This window comes from Vulpes lagopus, chromosome 3 (genome assembly GCF_018345385.1).
Source record: "Vulpes lagopus strain Blue_001 chromosome 3, ASM1834538v1, whole genome shotgun sequence".
NCBI classification, from domain to species: Eukaryota; Metazoa; Chordata; class Mammalia; order Carnivora; family Canidae; genus Vulpes; species Vulpes lagopus.
In genome coordinates, this window is record NC_054826.1 from 55,808,276 (window position 1) to 55,825,726 (window position 17,451).

The 17,451-nt window shown below is 36.2% G+C and overlaps 1 protein-coding gene across 12 annotated transcripts in view; it reads right to left on the reverse strand.

Annotated features, from left to right (window-relative positions):
* CCSER2 (coiled-coil serine rich protein 2) overlaps window positions 1-17,451 on the reverse strand; it is a 186,111-nt gene that overhangs the window by 151,829 nt on the left and 16,831 nt on the right. For 10 of the 12 annotated variants that reach the window (XM_041750641.1, XM_041750640.1, XM_041750647.1 and 7 more), the window contains exon 2: window positions 10,990-11,072. The exons of the other annotated variants lie outside the window; for them this stretch is intronic. The gene's annotated coding sequence lies outside the window, so the exon portion shown is untranslated. The remainder of the gene's footprint in view (window positions 1-10,989; window positions 11,073-17,451) is intronic. 12 annotated transcript variants of the gene reach the window in all.

A 17,451-nucleotide genomic window follows, 5' to 3' on the forward strand; every position in this document is an offset into this window, starting at 1 on the left:
AATCCAGATTGTTTGTGGTTTTAAAAAGAGCACACAAAGCTCGACACAAAGCTCCATTACTGTATCAAGCCGACTTTTCTGTCCTCCAGCTACAACTTTTTACTCAGGCATGTGGAGATCAAAGCAACTTGTGAAAGTGAGGCTTTAAACTAATTTGTGGCTTAGGAATATTAAATAATGTTATTAAATTTAGATTCAAGGCATATTATTTTCTGAAGTTTTTTAATTTAAGGAACAGGAGAATACTAGTAGATAAAAAGGAACCAGAAGCGCCCTTGACCAAACCACAAAAATTCTCTCCAAATTTTACCATTTAGTTCTGATAAAACTTAAAAACTATGTGGGGCATGCAAATGACATTAAGGTGCTGAGGGCTAGGTAAAGATGACAGGTGCCAAGCTACTTGAATTATGACCAAACCTAATATCTGAGTAGTTGTGCTTGCTTTTTTTTTTTTTTTTTTTTTTTTTTTTTAGGTATAGGGGGGCGGCGGGGCAGAGGCAGAGGGAGAAGCAGGCTCCATGCAGGGAGCCTGACATGGGACTCGATCCGGGTCTCCAGGATCACACCCTGGGCTAAAGGTGGAGCTAAACCCCTGAGCCAACAGGGCTGTCCAGTTGTGTTGCCTCTTAAAATAGTATACAGGCACAACAATTAACCAGACATTTTATAAAACACTGGGTATTGAAAAATCACAGTATGCAATCCTTTAACATTTTGGTCTATTTAGGACTTGCTCAAGTAAAGTTTCTAAATTAAATAAGGCAATGAGAACAGGGATATAGAGAATCAGGTGTCAGAGAGAAGAGTGACAGGGGTAACATTAATACAGATGGATCATTGCTAGGTTGTAAGTTCAAGGACGGCACAGACTGAGTTTGATACACCAGTGTCTATTACCCAAGCCTATGTTTGTTCAGTATATGGCACGCACTAAATACCCTAAAATGAAACATTTGATTAAGATTTATTAAGATTTACTGAAAGAATACTTTCTAAGAGGAAAATAAATTTTAGTAGGAATTTTGACCTAATAGAATACAATATGGTAATTAAAAAAAAAAAAGAGCTATTGGTTACATACAACAATACAGATGAATCCAGCAAGATCTTTTACACAAAAGAATCCAGATGTTTAAGAGTATATATAGTGTGGTTCCACTTATAGAAAGATCAGAATGTCACTTCCACTTAGGATTTAGAAAGCTACAATGAATGTCACTACTACCTAATAACCTGGAACAGATAATCTTCAAAATCCTAATTTTTCTTGAGCCTATCACAGAGCCAACATCAGAATACAACCAAATCAGCCAAATTCCAAATGGAGCCAAGACCATCCAAGAAGGGACATGACATTTTTTTAAGTTTGACTTTCAGCAGAGCATAAAATAAATGACCACCATAAGGAGTAATACACTAACATTTTCATGGATGCTTAAATGCCAAATGTGGAGTAAAATATCAGTTTGGAATAGCAAGTTCTTTTCCATGGGCCTTAACCTACTATTCAAGGAAAATACACTATAGAGAGCTTCCTCTCAGTGGCACAAGCATGCAGGAGATAAGACGCTAAGCTGGGACAAGGACAAAGCCCCACTAGCTTCTATGCATCCTTCTGTTTTATACAACAAAGCCTTCAACTGCTGGGGACAAGGCAGCAAGCCCTCTTACCCCTAGGATACAGGGAAAGATCCAGTGCACCTGGGGAAATAAAATGGAACATAAAAAATGCTCAATTGATTCATTTATATAAAAGGAAGGTCAAGAACAAACTAATTTTGATAATAAGGATTAGAATAGAGCAATGGATTACCAATGTTGGTGTGTATCAGAACCACCTGGGAGGGCTTATTAAAACAAGATTGTTAAAAAAATAAAAATAAATAAAAAAAATAAAACAAGATTGTTGTCCCACCCACACCCTATAGTTTCTAAGCCAATATGTCTAAAAAAGAGTAAAATATGTCTAAAATACAACATGTATTTTTTTTATTTTAAAGATTTTATTTATTTATGAGAGACACAAAAAGAGAGGCAGAGACACAGGCAGAGGGAGAAGCAGGCTCCATGCAGGGAGCCCGACATGGGACTCGATCCCAGGTCTCCAGGATCAGGCCCTGGGCTGAAGGGTGCTAAACCGCTAAACCTGGGCTGCCTACAACATGTATTTCTAACAAATTCCTAGGTGATACTGGGGTTACTGATCTGAGGTTAACATGTTGGAATAGAGATTACCTCTGTGAAAATTTGCTGACTGAGGTGTCGGTAACAGCTATAAACTTAATCTGGATGGTGTTTTTCAGGTGAATGCTTATGTAAAAATTCACCAAGGGCTACATCATTTAAGGTATATACATTTTATTGTACGGAAGTTATAACTCAAAAAAAAGTTTCTCTAAAGAATTAAAAAATCTTTACACTAGTATTTCCTATATTTCAAGGTAATCAAAAAATTGATGATAAAAGTTTTCCTTACAGAAGAATCATAACAAATGCAGAAAAAATGACAGAAGCACAAAATAAGACAACCAAATATACATGTTGTTGGGTGCAAGCAATCCCTAATTAATATATCCCTAATAAATATATCCAAGTAGCAATCATTAATGACTGTTAACTCCATTAGGTGAAAAGATACCTGATTCTGAATCAGTCTTATGTCCTATTATGAGACAACAGGACCTACACAGTAACATCTATGAAATAGTCTTCCTAAAACAAACTCAACTTGAATCTATTCAAGCCTCTTACCAGTTTACAGGAAAGACAACGAACAGAAAAATACGTTAAACATTAGCACATCATCAGCTAAATCCAGAGTGTGAAAATGCTACAAGAGGAAGGATTTAGTTTCTTTCATCACCAAATAAATGGGAAGAAAATGTTATAAGTTTAAGAGATATATTAACCAAATGCAATGTGTAGACTTTGCATGGATTCTAAATTAATCAAACCTCCAATGATAACTGTTTTTGAGACAATTCAAACATGAATTGAGCATGAAATGGGCACTGGGTCATACGGATTTTATTTTTTGTTGTTGTTGAGTGTTAAGAGTATAATGCTTCTGGGATCCCTGGGTGGCGCAGTGGTTTAGCGCCTGTCTTTGGCCCAGGGCGCGATCCTGGAGACCCGAGATCAAATCCCACATCGGGCTCCCGGTGCGTGGAGCCTGCTTCTCCCTCTGCCTGTGTCTCTGCCTCTCCCTCTCTCTCTCTGTGTGACTATCATAAATAAATAAAATTTAAAAAAAAAAAGAGTATAATGCTTCTATTTAAAAAAAAAAAGTGTTATACATAAAACAATACTGACAACTCCTAAAAGTTGAGTGATAAGACACTGGGGGAGTCACTATACAGAGAAGTATATCTGATACTCGATACATAATTTTTTCTTTAAAAAAGTAAACATTGAGGCACCTGGATGGCTCAGTAAGTTAAGTATCCAACTCTTGGTTTTGGGTCAGATCATGATATCAGGGTCCTGAGGTCTAGCCCCAAGTCCAGCTCAGCATTCAGCACAAACTTTGCTTGAGATTGTTTCCCCCCTCCCTCTCCTTCCCCTCTGCTCCTCCCATTGCGCCCATGTGTGCACTCCAAAAAAATAAAAATAAAATAAAATAAAAAATAAAAACCTTTAAAATAATAAATGAATTTAAAAAGTAAACCTTAAATAAGGATGTTTCTATTAGAGGAAGAGAAATATAATAAAGTTTAGCACATTCTACATGTTCCCCTCCTCCTCTTAGCATTCATTTTATCCTCCAACCTCCTCCCGCCTCTCTTTCTTCCTCCCCTCCCCCTCAACCTCCTCAGGAGTACTTTTCTGTTTTCCTCCAGTAAGACTCAGTTTGTACTTCCATTCAGAGAACTCCCAATGCCTAGATCTCTACATTTAACTTCTCCGACAAAGGCCTCTTGATTTAGCAGCACCAAAAGCCTCAAAGGCCTGAGAGATTCTATCAAGAGAAAAACTATCTTGCCAAGTGATAAAGGGTAATGGTAAAGAGGGCTGTGGAGTTGCCCAGATTAGAATCTTACACTCACCACTTCCTTGGAGGAGCACAGGACAACACTTGGTCTCTCATTAAATGTTTTTCATATGTAAATGATAGATAAATAATAGTACCTAATCATAGCTTTTATCTTAGACTGTGCTGTTTTTAGATTAACATTAACAATCTAATCTGATTAAGCCAGTCTGGACCTGTTTTTTTAACATTTGCAAAGGGATATTTAGTGAAAACACTATCAAGTAAAGAACAACAGGCACCCTTGGCCCTTACACACATGAGTTCTACCCTAAAACAAAGCTCAGAAATGATGCAAAAAGGGTTGTGTCACACATGACTTTGTGGTTCACAAAAGTGAGATACTTAATATTTATTTTTTAAGTAAAACAAAATGTTTCCACCAAAACATCTAGGTCACAATACAATGTATCCATTTTCAGTTTTATTATCAGCATGGCACAGAACCTCTCTATAATACTCCCAGCTCCCTTCCCCTATTTAAAAAACTTTAAGCTTTAAAGTTTAAAACTTTAAAAATACTGTTTAAAAAAGAAAACTATTTAATACAAGACATTATATCATAAAGCTATTTTAATATTAATCTCAAATGTAACTTAACAAATACTTAAATAGTAAACCAATCTTGTAAACTAGGTAACAAATTGTTCTGATAACCAAATACTGAGTAATATAAGGAATTAAATAATATACACTTGGTGCAAGATCTATAGTAACACCATAACGTAAGCTTTCTCTAATGATTCAGGAAGCACCTCAAGACCCCAGGCTCTGTCTCAGAGTTATCACAACTCAATTATTGTTGTGAAAAAATGGAATAGAGATTTCACTGATTAGAGATTTCTAACTAAAACAGCTGTACTGAGGCACCTGGGTGACTCAGTGGTTGAGCACCGGCCTTTGGTCGGGATCACGGCCTTCGGTCGGGTAGTGATCCGGGGTCCTGGGATCAAGTCCTGCATTGGGCTTCCCCATGGGGAGCCTGCTTCTCCCTCTGCCTCTGTGTGTCTCATGAATAAATAAAATCTTTTAAAAAAATATATCTGGATTGCAGTCCTCCCTTCCTACATAACTTCAAAAGAATGGACATCTATGTTTTCTAGTTCCTTCACAGTTGCAGATAAATCAAGTTTCTGGTAATTCTTGAATTATATACAATAGTATTAGAAATAACTGAATTAGCTAATCCTTTAGAAATAAAGCTCTTTAAAAAAAAAATCTGTCTATAGCTGAGTTAGATGTCCCCACCATTTGAATCAGTAATAGCGGGAGGAAGTTACAGGAGTCCTTTCGAGGAGCAAGCTTCACACAGCCAATCAGGCTCCTGGGACCACAAGACAAGAATAAATGCTGAAGGTTCACAGATCCTATATACCAAGGCTCCTCTACTCACTTTCTATTCATAAGCTGCTATACATGTGAGAATGAAGCAAAGTGAAGATATGAGAAAAGATACAAATCTTTTTCCCTCAATCATTCTGTTTGTACATGCCCATCAGCATAAGAATGTTACCATGAAGGGATCCCTGGGTGGCGCAGCAGTTTAGCGCCTGCCTTTGGTTTGGCCCAGGGCACGATCCTAGAGACCTGGGATCGAATCCCGCGTTGGGCTCCCGGTGCATGGAGCCTGCTTCTCCCTCTGCCTGTGTCTCTGCCTCTCTCTCTCTCTCTCTGTGACTATCATAAATAAATAAAAAAAATAAATGCCTACAATATTATAAAAAAAAAGAATGTTACCATGAATATGATACTATCTGAAGATAGACTTTTCTTGCATCAGCTAACTACTTGAACTAATGCTCCAGCAAAGCTGCAAAACCAACAAACAAACAAACTAGGTTGTCTTAGGTCACCATCTAACTTTTCAAGGGCAATTGTGACATTATGAGATTTTTAACCTACATGCTAACTAAAACCTAATTTCAAAGATGTCCTTTGCCATTACATATGTCTTCCAAATTACTGGAGGCAGAAGAAATCAAGATAAACAATTTAAGATCACATGTGTGTTCTCTATGAAGTCTAAATGGCTAAACTACAGCCAGCAGGTAAGGGAAGCAATCTGACCTGAAATTAAAAGGAAAAGAACCCATAGCTAAAAACATGCATTAAATCACACTCTCTTCTCCAAAAAAACTATTACTATATGCTTCTCATAACACTATTACAATGTTATCTTTAATACCATTTATTCATTGACTTAATGTTCACTGAGCACTCATTATAAGCCAGTCACTGGACAAGGTCCTGGGGAAACAGATGTGACTAAAACAGACATAAACCTTGCATTCATATAGCAAAGACTGGACATGCATGAAAAGACAGTAAAACATGCATAAAAGTGTAATCACTATAATAAAAGATGGTATCAGGACATACAATAGGAATCAAGTCCAATGGAAGGGTAAGGGGGGTGAGGGAATTTTGAAGGTTTCTATGGATAGTGTAGGTAGTCATCTGCCCATAAGCGCTCATGGTTGATCTGTTGAGTTTTGGAACTCATAGCTCCCACAAAATATCATGGTCTCCCACTAACATATGTTTAAACACAGAGTTTCTTCTGGCTGGAATGCACAACCCCTCACCCTTCAGAGTATCAAGCAACCTTTGCAGAGCCCAGCCCATGAGGCTGAAGTTGTGGACTCTTATATTTTGTCAACAAACCAAGAAGTACTCCTCAGACCACCTCAGGTCTATGTTCCCTCCACTGGAGGCCAAGTTCTTTGAGAAACCAGACTCTATGCCTTTCACTCATCTGTTTCTTCACTCTGGCCTTAGGATGTAGCATGGCACAAAACTGGTGTTTTATAAATGTAGGTTGTTTATAAATGAACAGCATATCCCTTAACAATGTCTTGCTGAGAATTGTTTTACTTCAAATCCACAATATTAACATTTTTGTATAAAAAGCTTAAGACAGCTTGACAGAAAATAGGCAGTATATTTCAACAAATATCTAAGGTCCTACAGAACTGACTTATAAGCTTCTGTTTATAAGCTCCTCTTTTCCTAGGCAAAAAAAAAAAAAAAAAAAATCCAAATCCATGATATTGGTTTTTTCCTCATCCTTCCACAAACCACAATGGATTATGAAACCCAGTGAACAAACCATTCTCTTCCCTGATAGCTCCTTTCTTGGTTAGTAATTAATTCTAATTTGGAATCTCAATCCCTACTCCTATCCATGATGCCTAATTCTTTAGTCTTTTTCAAGAAGAAACCTACAATTTTTGGAATAAGACACCATTGAAAAAAACTAAATTACAAAAGAAATGTGACATGACACAATCAATCGTAGTCTAAGAGTGCTTTTTACCTGCTGACCCCTTGCGTGATTTAGTTAGAAGTATTCTTTTAAAGCTTTATTTAGTTAAAAGAGAGAGAGAGAGCATAAACAGGAGGGGCAGAAGGAGAGAGTGAATCCAAAGCAGACTCTGCACTGAGCCCCAAGTGGGGCTGGATCCAACAACCCTGAGATCATGACCTGAGCCAAAACCAAGGCTCGGACACTTAACCATCTGCATGCACCACTTAGCAGGCCCTAATTACAAAGTATTTTAGATAATTACATCCCACGACTTTTAACAGCAAGTAGGATATACACACTTTAACATTTTTAAAAAGTAAAAATCCCCAAACTGGTTAACAGCATTTAATCAATCCCTAGAGTACTGACAGTGAGAATCTTCTTGATTTGACAAATATCATAATGATTAAAGTTGGGTGCAATGTTTCCATCTATAAATTATGATATATGGATAAAACATAAGGACCATTAAATATAAGAATAATCTTACTGTGCTTAAGACAAACACAATTCAACTTTCTCCTCTGCAGGGAAGCCCCACTTTAAGCCACTGCATACCTACACCTCTGGTCACAACACTTTTTTATTAAGCATCCTTGTCTCATAGACAAGATACTGATAGACAAGATGCTGAAAAGCAGACAAGGTAAGATATAGTACCTTCTAGGAGAAGCTTAAGATCTAATAAAGGAATTCCTACCTAAGGAAAGAATGTCTCATTATGGTAATTACTTACATTTACTCAGTCATCAAATGCTTATTGAAAGCCAATTACAAATCAGGTTCTATGTTTGAAGGTTCAGATACAATAAGACATTCCATACAGAGAAAAAAACATAGATAAGGAAAGGGCAACGAAGTTCTATAATGGCCATAGGAGAGTGCATAGAGTAGCACATGGGAGTACACACACACAGACTCCTTAATTGGGAGAAGGGGATATCATAAAAAGCTTCATAGAGGAAGCAATGTTTAAGGTGGGTCTCAAATGATAAATAGCGAATAATAATAAAGACATTGAATGTGAAAAGTAATACAGCCTAAGAGCATAAACAAAAGCATAGAACCAGCATTTGCACATTCAGAAAACAGTTATTAACTATTATTAAACAAGAGTAGAGAACAGATTTCAAAGAAATGCAGCAGGAAAGGAGAACACTAGAGAGAAAAAACAGCCCACAAAAAGCCTTATGTGCCATACTAAGAAATGAACTTTACTATGGGAGTTAGGAAGTCAAGGGTTTTAAGCCAGAAAAACATTGATTTGACCTCAATATTGAAATTTTTGAAATTCTGAAATGATTTCAGTATGAAGGAAAGACTAGAGGAAAGGGGAGATAGGTCAGATTATGACATGAGAAAAATGGCAAGAATCATAACAAAATGGTTAGAGAAAAGGTAAAACACAAAAGGTATTTTTTATGGCAATATTGAACCTTAAGAATTTTATCACAACAGTGGGAACAAACTGAGAGTACATTGTTTAACTGGAATAAATGGATGACTAACTAATTGTGATTAAATGTAGGAGATGAAAGCAAAAATAGGGTTCAAAAATTGCAGGCTGTCTGATTTGACAGACGGTAGTACCTTTAGCTGAGAGTAAACATTATTGTCTGGAAAAAAGAAATCATGAACTTAGCATGTCAACCTAACTTTGAAGCACCTACAGAGGGTACAGGTGGGGTGTTTACAAATTATGTAAAGAAGTCTGAAAAGCAAGGACAACATCTAAATGGAGATGATGATTTGGGAATTGTGAGCACAGAGATATGGTCAAATGTTCTACAAGAAACAAGTGAGGTCACCTAGGGAAGATGCAGAACAAGGAGAAAAAGGCTAAGGGCACTGTCCAGGGAATGGATCATCAACATTTAAGGAATGAACAGAAGGGGGGGAAAAAAAGCAAGAGAGAAGGCTAAGAATATATAACCTAAGAAGAAAGAAAAGAACTGGAAGATAATTTTTAAATGGGAATAGTAGTGTCAAATTCCATAGATAAGGAAAGAAAATCTAAAAACTAAAAAGAATGATTGGACTTGGTAGTTTACAAATTTGGTCATTTTTGCCAGAGCAGTTTCAGGATACAAGTTGAGGCACAAACAAATGACTACAGCGAGTGCAAGAGTAAAAAAAGATAAATGAAGTCAGAAATATAACCCATTCTTTTAAAGACAAGAAAGAAAAAGGCAATAACTTGAGAGGATATAAATACAATAGTTTTGGGTGGTTTTTTTTTTTCTAATTTTGTGCTCTCTTTTCTGTTTCTAAGATGCAAGGAAAGAGCTAAAAGAGAAAGTTAAAAATAAAAAATAAATTTAAAATGGTGGGAACAATAGCTGGAGCAAGCTCTCACAGGATACAAACTCTAGGTGGATTTCAGCCCAATTATAAGGCTTGGAATGTCAGACAAGAAGACGAGGCAAAGGTTCTGATTTATAGCTGTGTTGCAAGGAAGGTGGCAGTGTAACAGGCACACGGTTCAGGGCTCTAGCCCCAGGAACACTGAACACTGCAACTATGGTAGCCACACTAGTTGTAGGCCCCATCAGCCCACCTTAGTCAGGACTGGCTGAACCTGTAGGGTACGGGAATTATACCTGCAGCTGAACGGAGCTAGAGAAGGTAGCAACCAGCTCTTACTAAATGTTACGAGCACACAGGAAAATTACACAATACAAATAACTTCAAAAATGTTAAGTATAATGAAAATGCCTATAGCATATAATCAATAGTTTAATTAAAAGACTCATATTTAAAAAATTCTCAGCATCTAGCACAGAGTCTGACACATAAAAGACCTCAGCACATACAACTGAATGATGTTCTGGGGCTACCTCAGGCCAAAATCTCAAGAGAGGGAAATCTGTGGAAGGTACACTCTGCAGTGTTTCCATGACTTGAACAAGAAACTCCTTTTCCTATGGGACCAGGAGGGTAGAAAGACCTAATTGTCCCTGCTGAAGACAGAGAGGACAACATGATTGTGAGGAGCCTTAATGATAATGGCTAATTTTTATCAAGAACAGTATGTGCATGGTACTGTGTTAAGCAGTTTATAAGAATTATCATATCTTAACCTCACAACAACACATTAGAAATACATTTATTTTCATTTCAAAGATGAAGAAGCTGAGGTTTGCAGACATCAAGTAACCTGCCCAAGTTCATATGGATATTACGGGACCAAGACCACTGACCCCAAGTCAGTGGCACTCAATATAGAGTACGGTAGTAGTACTAGTGGTAGGAGCAGGAACAACAGAAGTAGCATCTAACATTTTTATAGCTCTTACTATGTGTTAGGCAATGTTCTAAGGATTTTACATATATTAACCTATTTAATCTTCATAACTACTTTAAGAGTTAAATATCATTATTCTACAAACAAGGAAACTAAACAGAGAGGGGTTAAGTAGCTTTCCCAAAGTCAAACAACTAGTAGTAGTAGGGCTAGAATTCAAATTTAACCATTACCCTATATAGCCTCTCTCCAATTCACTTTCTTAAGCTAACACTCAACATGCCTATGTTTTCCAAACTGCGGATCATGACATAAATATATTAGTTTATGACAAGCAAGTTTTGTTGTACATGAAAAGACTAGAATAAAATGGACCTCCACCCCCTGCCCTTCTTTTCCCAGTACCTTCTTTAGTGCTGGACAAGGTGGCTGAGATCTTGAAGGTGGCAAATTGCAGAAAAAGCATTAAGTAATGGATGTGTTTAATTCTGTAACGGGTGACAAAAAAAAAGAATTTAACAGTGAAGTATTCAAGAACTTATTCATGGAGTACAAATCAGAAAATCTGTTTTCTTCTTTTATGAGTGTAATAGTTTTATAGAATAGATAAGAGAAAATGTTTGAAGATTATTCAAACTATAAAGACATAAAAAAATCTTTTTTTTTAAAGAAATCAATACCTCAGGGAAACTTCTAGAAGAATATGAGGAAAAGGGTAGGAAGTTGAGAAGAGAAAGCTGAAGATGCTCAACTTTAATAAAAAACAAAACAAAATAAAACATAGCCACTGAACACAAGTATGAAAAATTAAAAGAAAAAAGAGCCAGTTACCAGACCCTTTGAAGAACTGAAAACAATATACAAACTGCAACTTTTTCAAGAATATCATAGTAAGAAAAAAATTCATTTTTTGACAATGAACTGTAACATGGGTAGGAATTGTATCTTAAAATAACTTTTTTAAAAAGTTTATTTATTTTTTTTTTTAGTAATCTCTACACCCAATGTGGGGCTTGCACTCATGACCTCAACATCAAGAGTCACAAGCTATTCTAAATGAGCCAACCAGGCACCCCATGTATCTTAAAATAACTCTTTATGCAAACATAGCTAAAGCTAAGAAAATTAAATATGAAATATAAATCAGAAGAATACTACAAACAAGAAAAGAATTAAAGTCTCTTCTACATTAACCCAAAGAAGATACTTCTCACCATAAAGAAATTAGAGGTGGTTAAGAAATCATAGAAATAATTGAAAAGTAATGCGCTAAATTGGAAAATGACCCCAAAGAATACAAAAACACTAATTCAAAAGGATATATGCATCCCCATGTTTACCGCAGCAATATTTACAACATCCAAATTATGGAAGCAGCCCAACTGCCATCAATAGATGAATAAAGATGTTGTGTGTATATACACCACACACACAACAGAGGAATATTATTCAGCCATAAAAAAGAATAAGATCTTGCCATTTGCCACAACATGGATGGAGCTACAGAGTATAATGCTAAGCAAAATAAGTCAGTCAGAGCAAGACAAATAAATACCATAGGATATCATACGTGGAAGTTAAGAAACAAATGAACAAAGGAAAAAAAAGGGTGGGGGCAAACCAAAAAGCAGACTTTTACCTATAGAGAACAAACAGATGAGTGATGGGAGACAGAGGAATGGGTGAAACAAGTGAAAAGATTTAAGAGCACACTCATCTTGAGGAGCACTGAGTTATATGTAGAATTGTTGAATCAGTATATTGTACAACTAAAATGAATATAATACTGTATGTTAGCTATGCTGGTATTAAAACAAAAATAATAATTAAAAATAATAATAAATAAATATGAAGATGGCAAAAGAGCGCTGGAAGAAGTGGCTGATCCAGATGATGCAGAGAGAAATTTTCAGAAGAAAAGCAGTTTGAGAAAGAAATATTAAGTAAAAGGAGAAATACTGAACTGAAAACAAGTCAGCTCCATCATTTTAAGGAAGCTTAGGAGCAAATAAGGAAAATAGTAGCTATAAAATGGCAACTGAAAAATTTTCAGTAAGACAAGACAAATGAAGGAAGACTGATATTTTTGTAAAGAGGAAAGAGGTGAAGTTCAGGGAAATCTAAAATTTATTAAAGAACAAATAGAAGGCAAAGAGATGTTGGAAGAGTACACACATACATGTAGGTATTGATTGTTTGAAAGGGAAAAATATCAAATGGAAACTGATGTAACTAAGAAATCAAAATCAAAACTGTCTCAGGGTGAAAAAGAATTATCTTACTTGGGGTGAACTACAAAATACCCCTGGAATGAGCCACTATAAGAGAAAACACTAGCAAAGGAGAACAGAAGTTCTCAATTGCCTCAAAAGGCTTTATCTGAATTCTATAATCAAGCTGTCAAAGAAAGATTAAAGTAGGGAACCTGGGTGGCTCAGTGGTTGAGTGCCTGCCTTCGGCCCAGGAAGTGATCCTGGGGTCCTGGGATCGAGTCCCACATGGGGGTCCTATGTCTCTGCCCCTCTCTCTCTGTCTCTCATGAATATATTTTTAAAAATCTTAAAAAAAAAAAGAAAGATTAAAATAGATTAATGATTGTAACATGGTTACCAACAGTTTCTTCACGTGGAGTGATTCTATTTGTATATACTACTGATCTTTTTTTTTCTTTTTTGATTTGAGAGGGAGAGAGAGAGAAAGAGCATGTGCCAGCAAGCGTAGCGGGGCGGGGGGGGGGCGGGTATGGACGGGCAGAGGGAGAGGGAGAAGCAGACTCCCTACTAAGCTGGGAGCCCTGTGAAACCAGGCTCAAACCCAGGACTCCAAGACCCCTGAGCTGAAGGCACGTGCTTAACCGACTGCGCCACTTACGCACCCCCTGGTACTGTTCTTATTGTCAGGTCAAAAAACCAAGGCATGTCACATTCGGTGGACTTAGAGTAAGAAATTTGTTCACAATGTTTCTTAAAATTAAAGCAGTACAGTAAAATTATTTTATGTAAACGTTTTTGCTTTTAAAGTGTCTCTTATAAGGAAAACCAATACAAAACCTTAGATGGTAATAGCTTCAGCAGTTTCTATAATGTACAGTTGGATTTTCAAAATTAATTTTGCAACATTTCAGTCATTTTATATTTTGGAAATTAGATTTACTGTAGTAATATCCTAAAGCAGACTTTTCCTATTTAGTAGTAAGTCAATATCCTTGTTACACATACAATAATAGAACAGAATAAAAACATAAGGCAACAGGACTACAAAGTGTTTCATGACACTTTAGTTTGTTATGTGTGCATATACATGTGCAGCCTGTAAAATGTTCTGAACATCATAAGACTTAAAATATACAGGATAAAACTTTTTATGTAATGTCTAAGAAATTTTTTTTCTGCATTGGTATTGCTAAAATATAAAGACTATCAACAAACTTCTGCATATAAAGAAATCTTCTTGCACCTTGGCCACCACTCATCCAGAAGACTATTCCCCTCATTCTTCCTCTTTCCCCAGTGCTTGTCCCATAACCAGCTGATCTGAGTGGACATTGTCACCTTATGGCCAGTGCAAAGAAATGTATGTCTAGGGACCCAGCTTATACACCTACTATCCTTCATTCTATCCTCAAGACTGAGCCTCTTTTGCCTTAAAAGGACTATGCAGACAAGTCACCATTTTGTCTATCTTCACTCTCATAAGTAATCCTATACCATACAATTTCTTATTCTGGCACTGTCCACTGAACTTTCTGTGATAATGCAAATGTTTGATGCCTGTCCTATCCAATACTGTAAACGCTAGCCACACGAGGCTATTGAGCACTCAATGTGGCTAGGGTGACTAAGGAGCTGAATTTTTACTTTTATTTAATTTTAACTCATTTAAATTTAAAAAGGTATATGTGTATAGCTAATAGCTACTATAATGGAAAGCACAGTCTTACATATAAACATAAAAAACAAAGTATTTATCCCTCTCCCCTTCTGTCTTTTAAATCCTTGTCCAGTTATTATTTCAGAGGAAAAAAGCCTTTTATTCATTTTCATTCTGGATATGAATCAAAAACAAAGCATGCCTGTGGAAGACAGATAAAACTTGAAAAATAGATAAACCACATCTGTCAGAATGGCTAAAATCAACAACACAAGAAACAATAGGTGTTGGTGAGAATGTAGAGAAAAAGAAGCACTCAAGCACTATTGATGGGAATGCAAACTGGTGTAGCCACTGTGGAAAACAGTACAAAAGTTTCTCAAAAAGTTAAAAGCAGAGCTACCCTATGACCCAGCAATCACACTATAGGGTATTTACCCACAGGATACAAGAACACTAATTCAAAGGGATACATGCACCCTATGCTTATAGCAGCATTATTTACAATAGCCAAGATATAGAAGCATCCCAAGTGTCCATCAATAGATGAATGCATAAAAAAGATATATAAGGGTGACTGGGTGGCTCAGTAGGATGAATGTCCAACTCTTGGTTTCAGTTCGGGTCATGGTCTCAGGGTCGTGGGATCAAGCCCTGTGTCAGGCTCTGTGCTAACAACGGAGTCTGCTTGTCCCTCTCCCTCCCCACACTTGCACTTGAATGCTTGCTCTCTCTAAAATAAATAAATAGATAAAATCTTCAAATATTTATTTAAAACCCAGAAGATATAGTATGTATTTATAATGGAATATTATTCAGTCATAAAAAATGAAATCTTGCCATTTGCATTGACATGGATGGGGGGGCTAGAGTATAATGCTAAGTGAAATAAGTCAATCAAAGATAAACACCATATGATTTAATTTGTGTGTAGAATTTAAGAAACAAAACAAATAAGCAAAAGGAAAAATATGAGAGAGAGAGAGAGAGAGACAAACCAAGAAATAGACTCTAAATTGTAGAGAACAAACTGATGGTTACCAGAGGGGAGGTGAGTAGGGGATGGATTAAATAGGTGATGAGATTAAGGAGGGCACTTGTCCTGATAAGCACTGAGTGATGTATGGAATTGTTGAATCATATATTGTACACCTGAAACTAATAGCACACTGTATTATAACTGGAATTAAAATAAAACTTAAAAATAAAATAATGAATGAATCTATAAAAATATTTTGTCCAGCATGGTTATTTATGATTAGAAGGAATGTTAGCTGGAATGTCCTAGCTCATCAGAACCAGAAATGGAGTCTCTTCTTATGACTTTAAGAAAACGTAAAATTTTCCACACACACAAACTTATTACTTTCTCCATATGAAAATACAAAAGTGACATAAAAAAAAAGATAAACCAGATAAAAGTAACTTCTTAGCAAGAACAGTATTTTGAAATGAAATATTTTAATGTAATAGAAGAAAGGGCTATTAACTTCTATACCATTGAAAATGCTACTCTGTCATACAATGTACTTCAATAAAGCAGAATTTTAGAATTGGGAAATTACAGCTCATACAGGAAACCGAATCGAGAAAAGTTAAGAGAATTGCCATTCAGAGTCTGCTGACCGCAGAGCCAGCCTTTCTCATACAGGATAGGTCTAGCAATTCTTTGAGAATTCACTCAACAACCATTTATGACAAATTACTAGATACAAAGAATAATAAGAAAGAAACCCTGCTCCCATTCTTTCCAAGTGTCTACCTATCTCATCTAATAAAACTTGATTTTTTTCATGTACCAATTAAAAGAACAATTCCAGTTTTATTTTTTAAATTTAATTACTAACATCCAATGGTGTCATTTTCTATTATTCTTGGTCCGCAAATATAAAATAATGCTTTCATAAGAAAAAAGCTTTCCAAGTTTGGACATTAAATAATTCTTTTTTTTTAAATATATTTATCCATTTATTCATGAGAGACACAGAGAGAGAGAGAGAGAGAGAGAGAGAGAGTCAGAGACACAGGCAGAGGGAGAAGCAGGCTCCATGCAGGGAGCCCGAAACGGGATTCAATCCTGGGTCTCCAGGATCACGCCCCGGGTCGAAGGCGGCACCAAACCGCTGAGCCACCCGGGCTGCCCCTGGACATTAAATAATTCAATGCTAAAGATATTTTTCTGTAAAAATAAGGTATGGATTTATTTTTAAGATTGCTTTTAAATATGCTAGTTTTAGCATATTAAGCTTTGTCTCAGAGACAACTGCCTAAACTCTAGTTATAATTACTACTTATTAGTTTTGATTATAAATAATATTAGGGATGCCTGGCTCAGTAGTTGAGTGTCTGTCTTTGGCTCAGGGTATGATCCCAGAGTCCCGGGATTGAGTCCTACATCGAGCTTCCTGCAGGGAGCCTGCTTCTCCCTCTGCCTATGTCTCTGCCTGTCTTTCTCTCTCATGAATAAATAAATAAAATCTTTAAAAAATAATAATATTATTAAAATATTAACCTATTTTAGGACAATTAGAGTATTGGCACAGAATATTCAAATAATATACTAGCAGTACTTTGAACAAATAATTTAGACAGCAAAAAATGCCTTACACAATCCCTTGGTCATTCACTGTATTTCAGGTCTCTACCCAATTTGATATGTTACCATGAAAAATTCAAATATTTTTTAATCTCAAGAAACCAAATTTTGCTCCTTAGTTTAACAATTTTAACTGATGAGTTCAAAGGGGTTAACAGTGTGATAAGGCCACAAAACAAGCAATCTTACTACTACACTAAACGGAACATAATATCTAAATCAGAAGAGTTAATGCAGACTATTGAAGGCTCACTTCCAGCTGGGAAGACATTAACAGTTCTAAGCATTACATTTTCCCCTTATGAAACTAACCATAAACTAGTCAGTTGGCTATAATAACTAGATAAAATTTAACATTTTACTTTTTACATTATTTTAAAGTGTTTCCCACATTACTACAG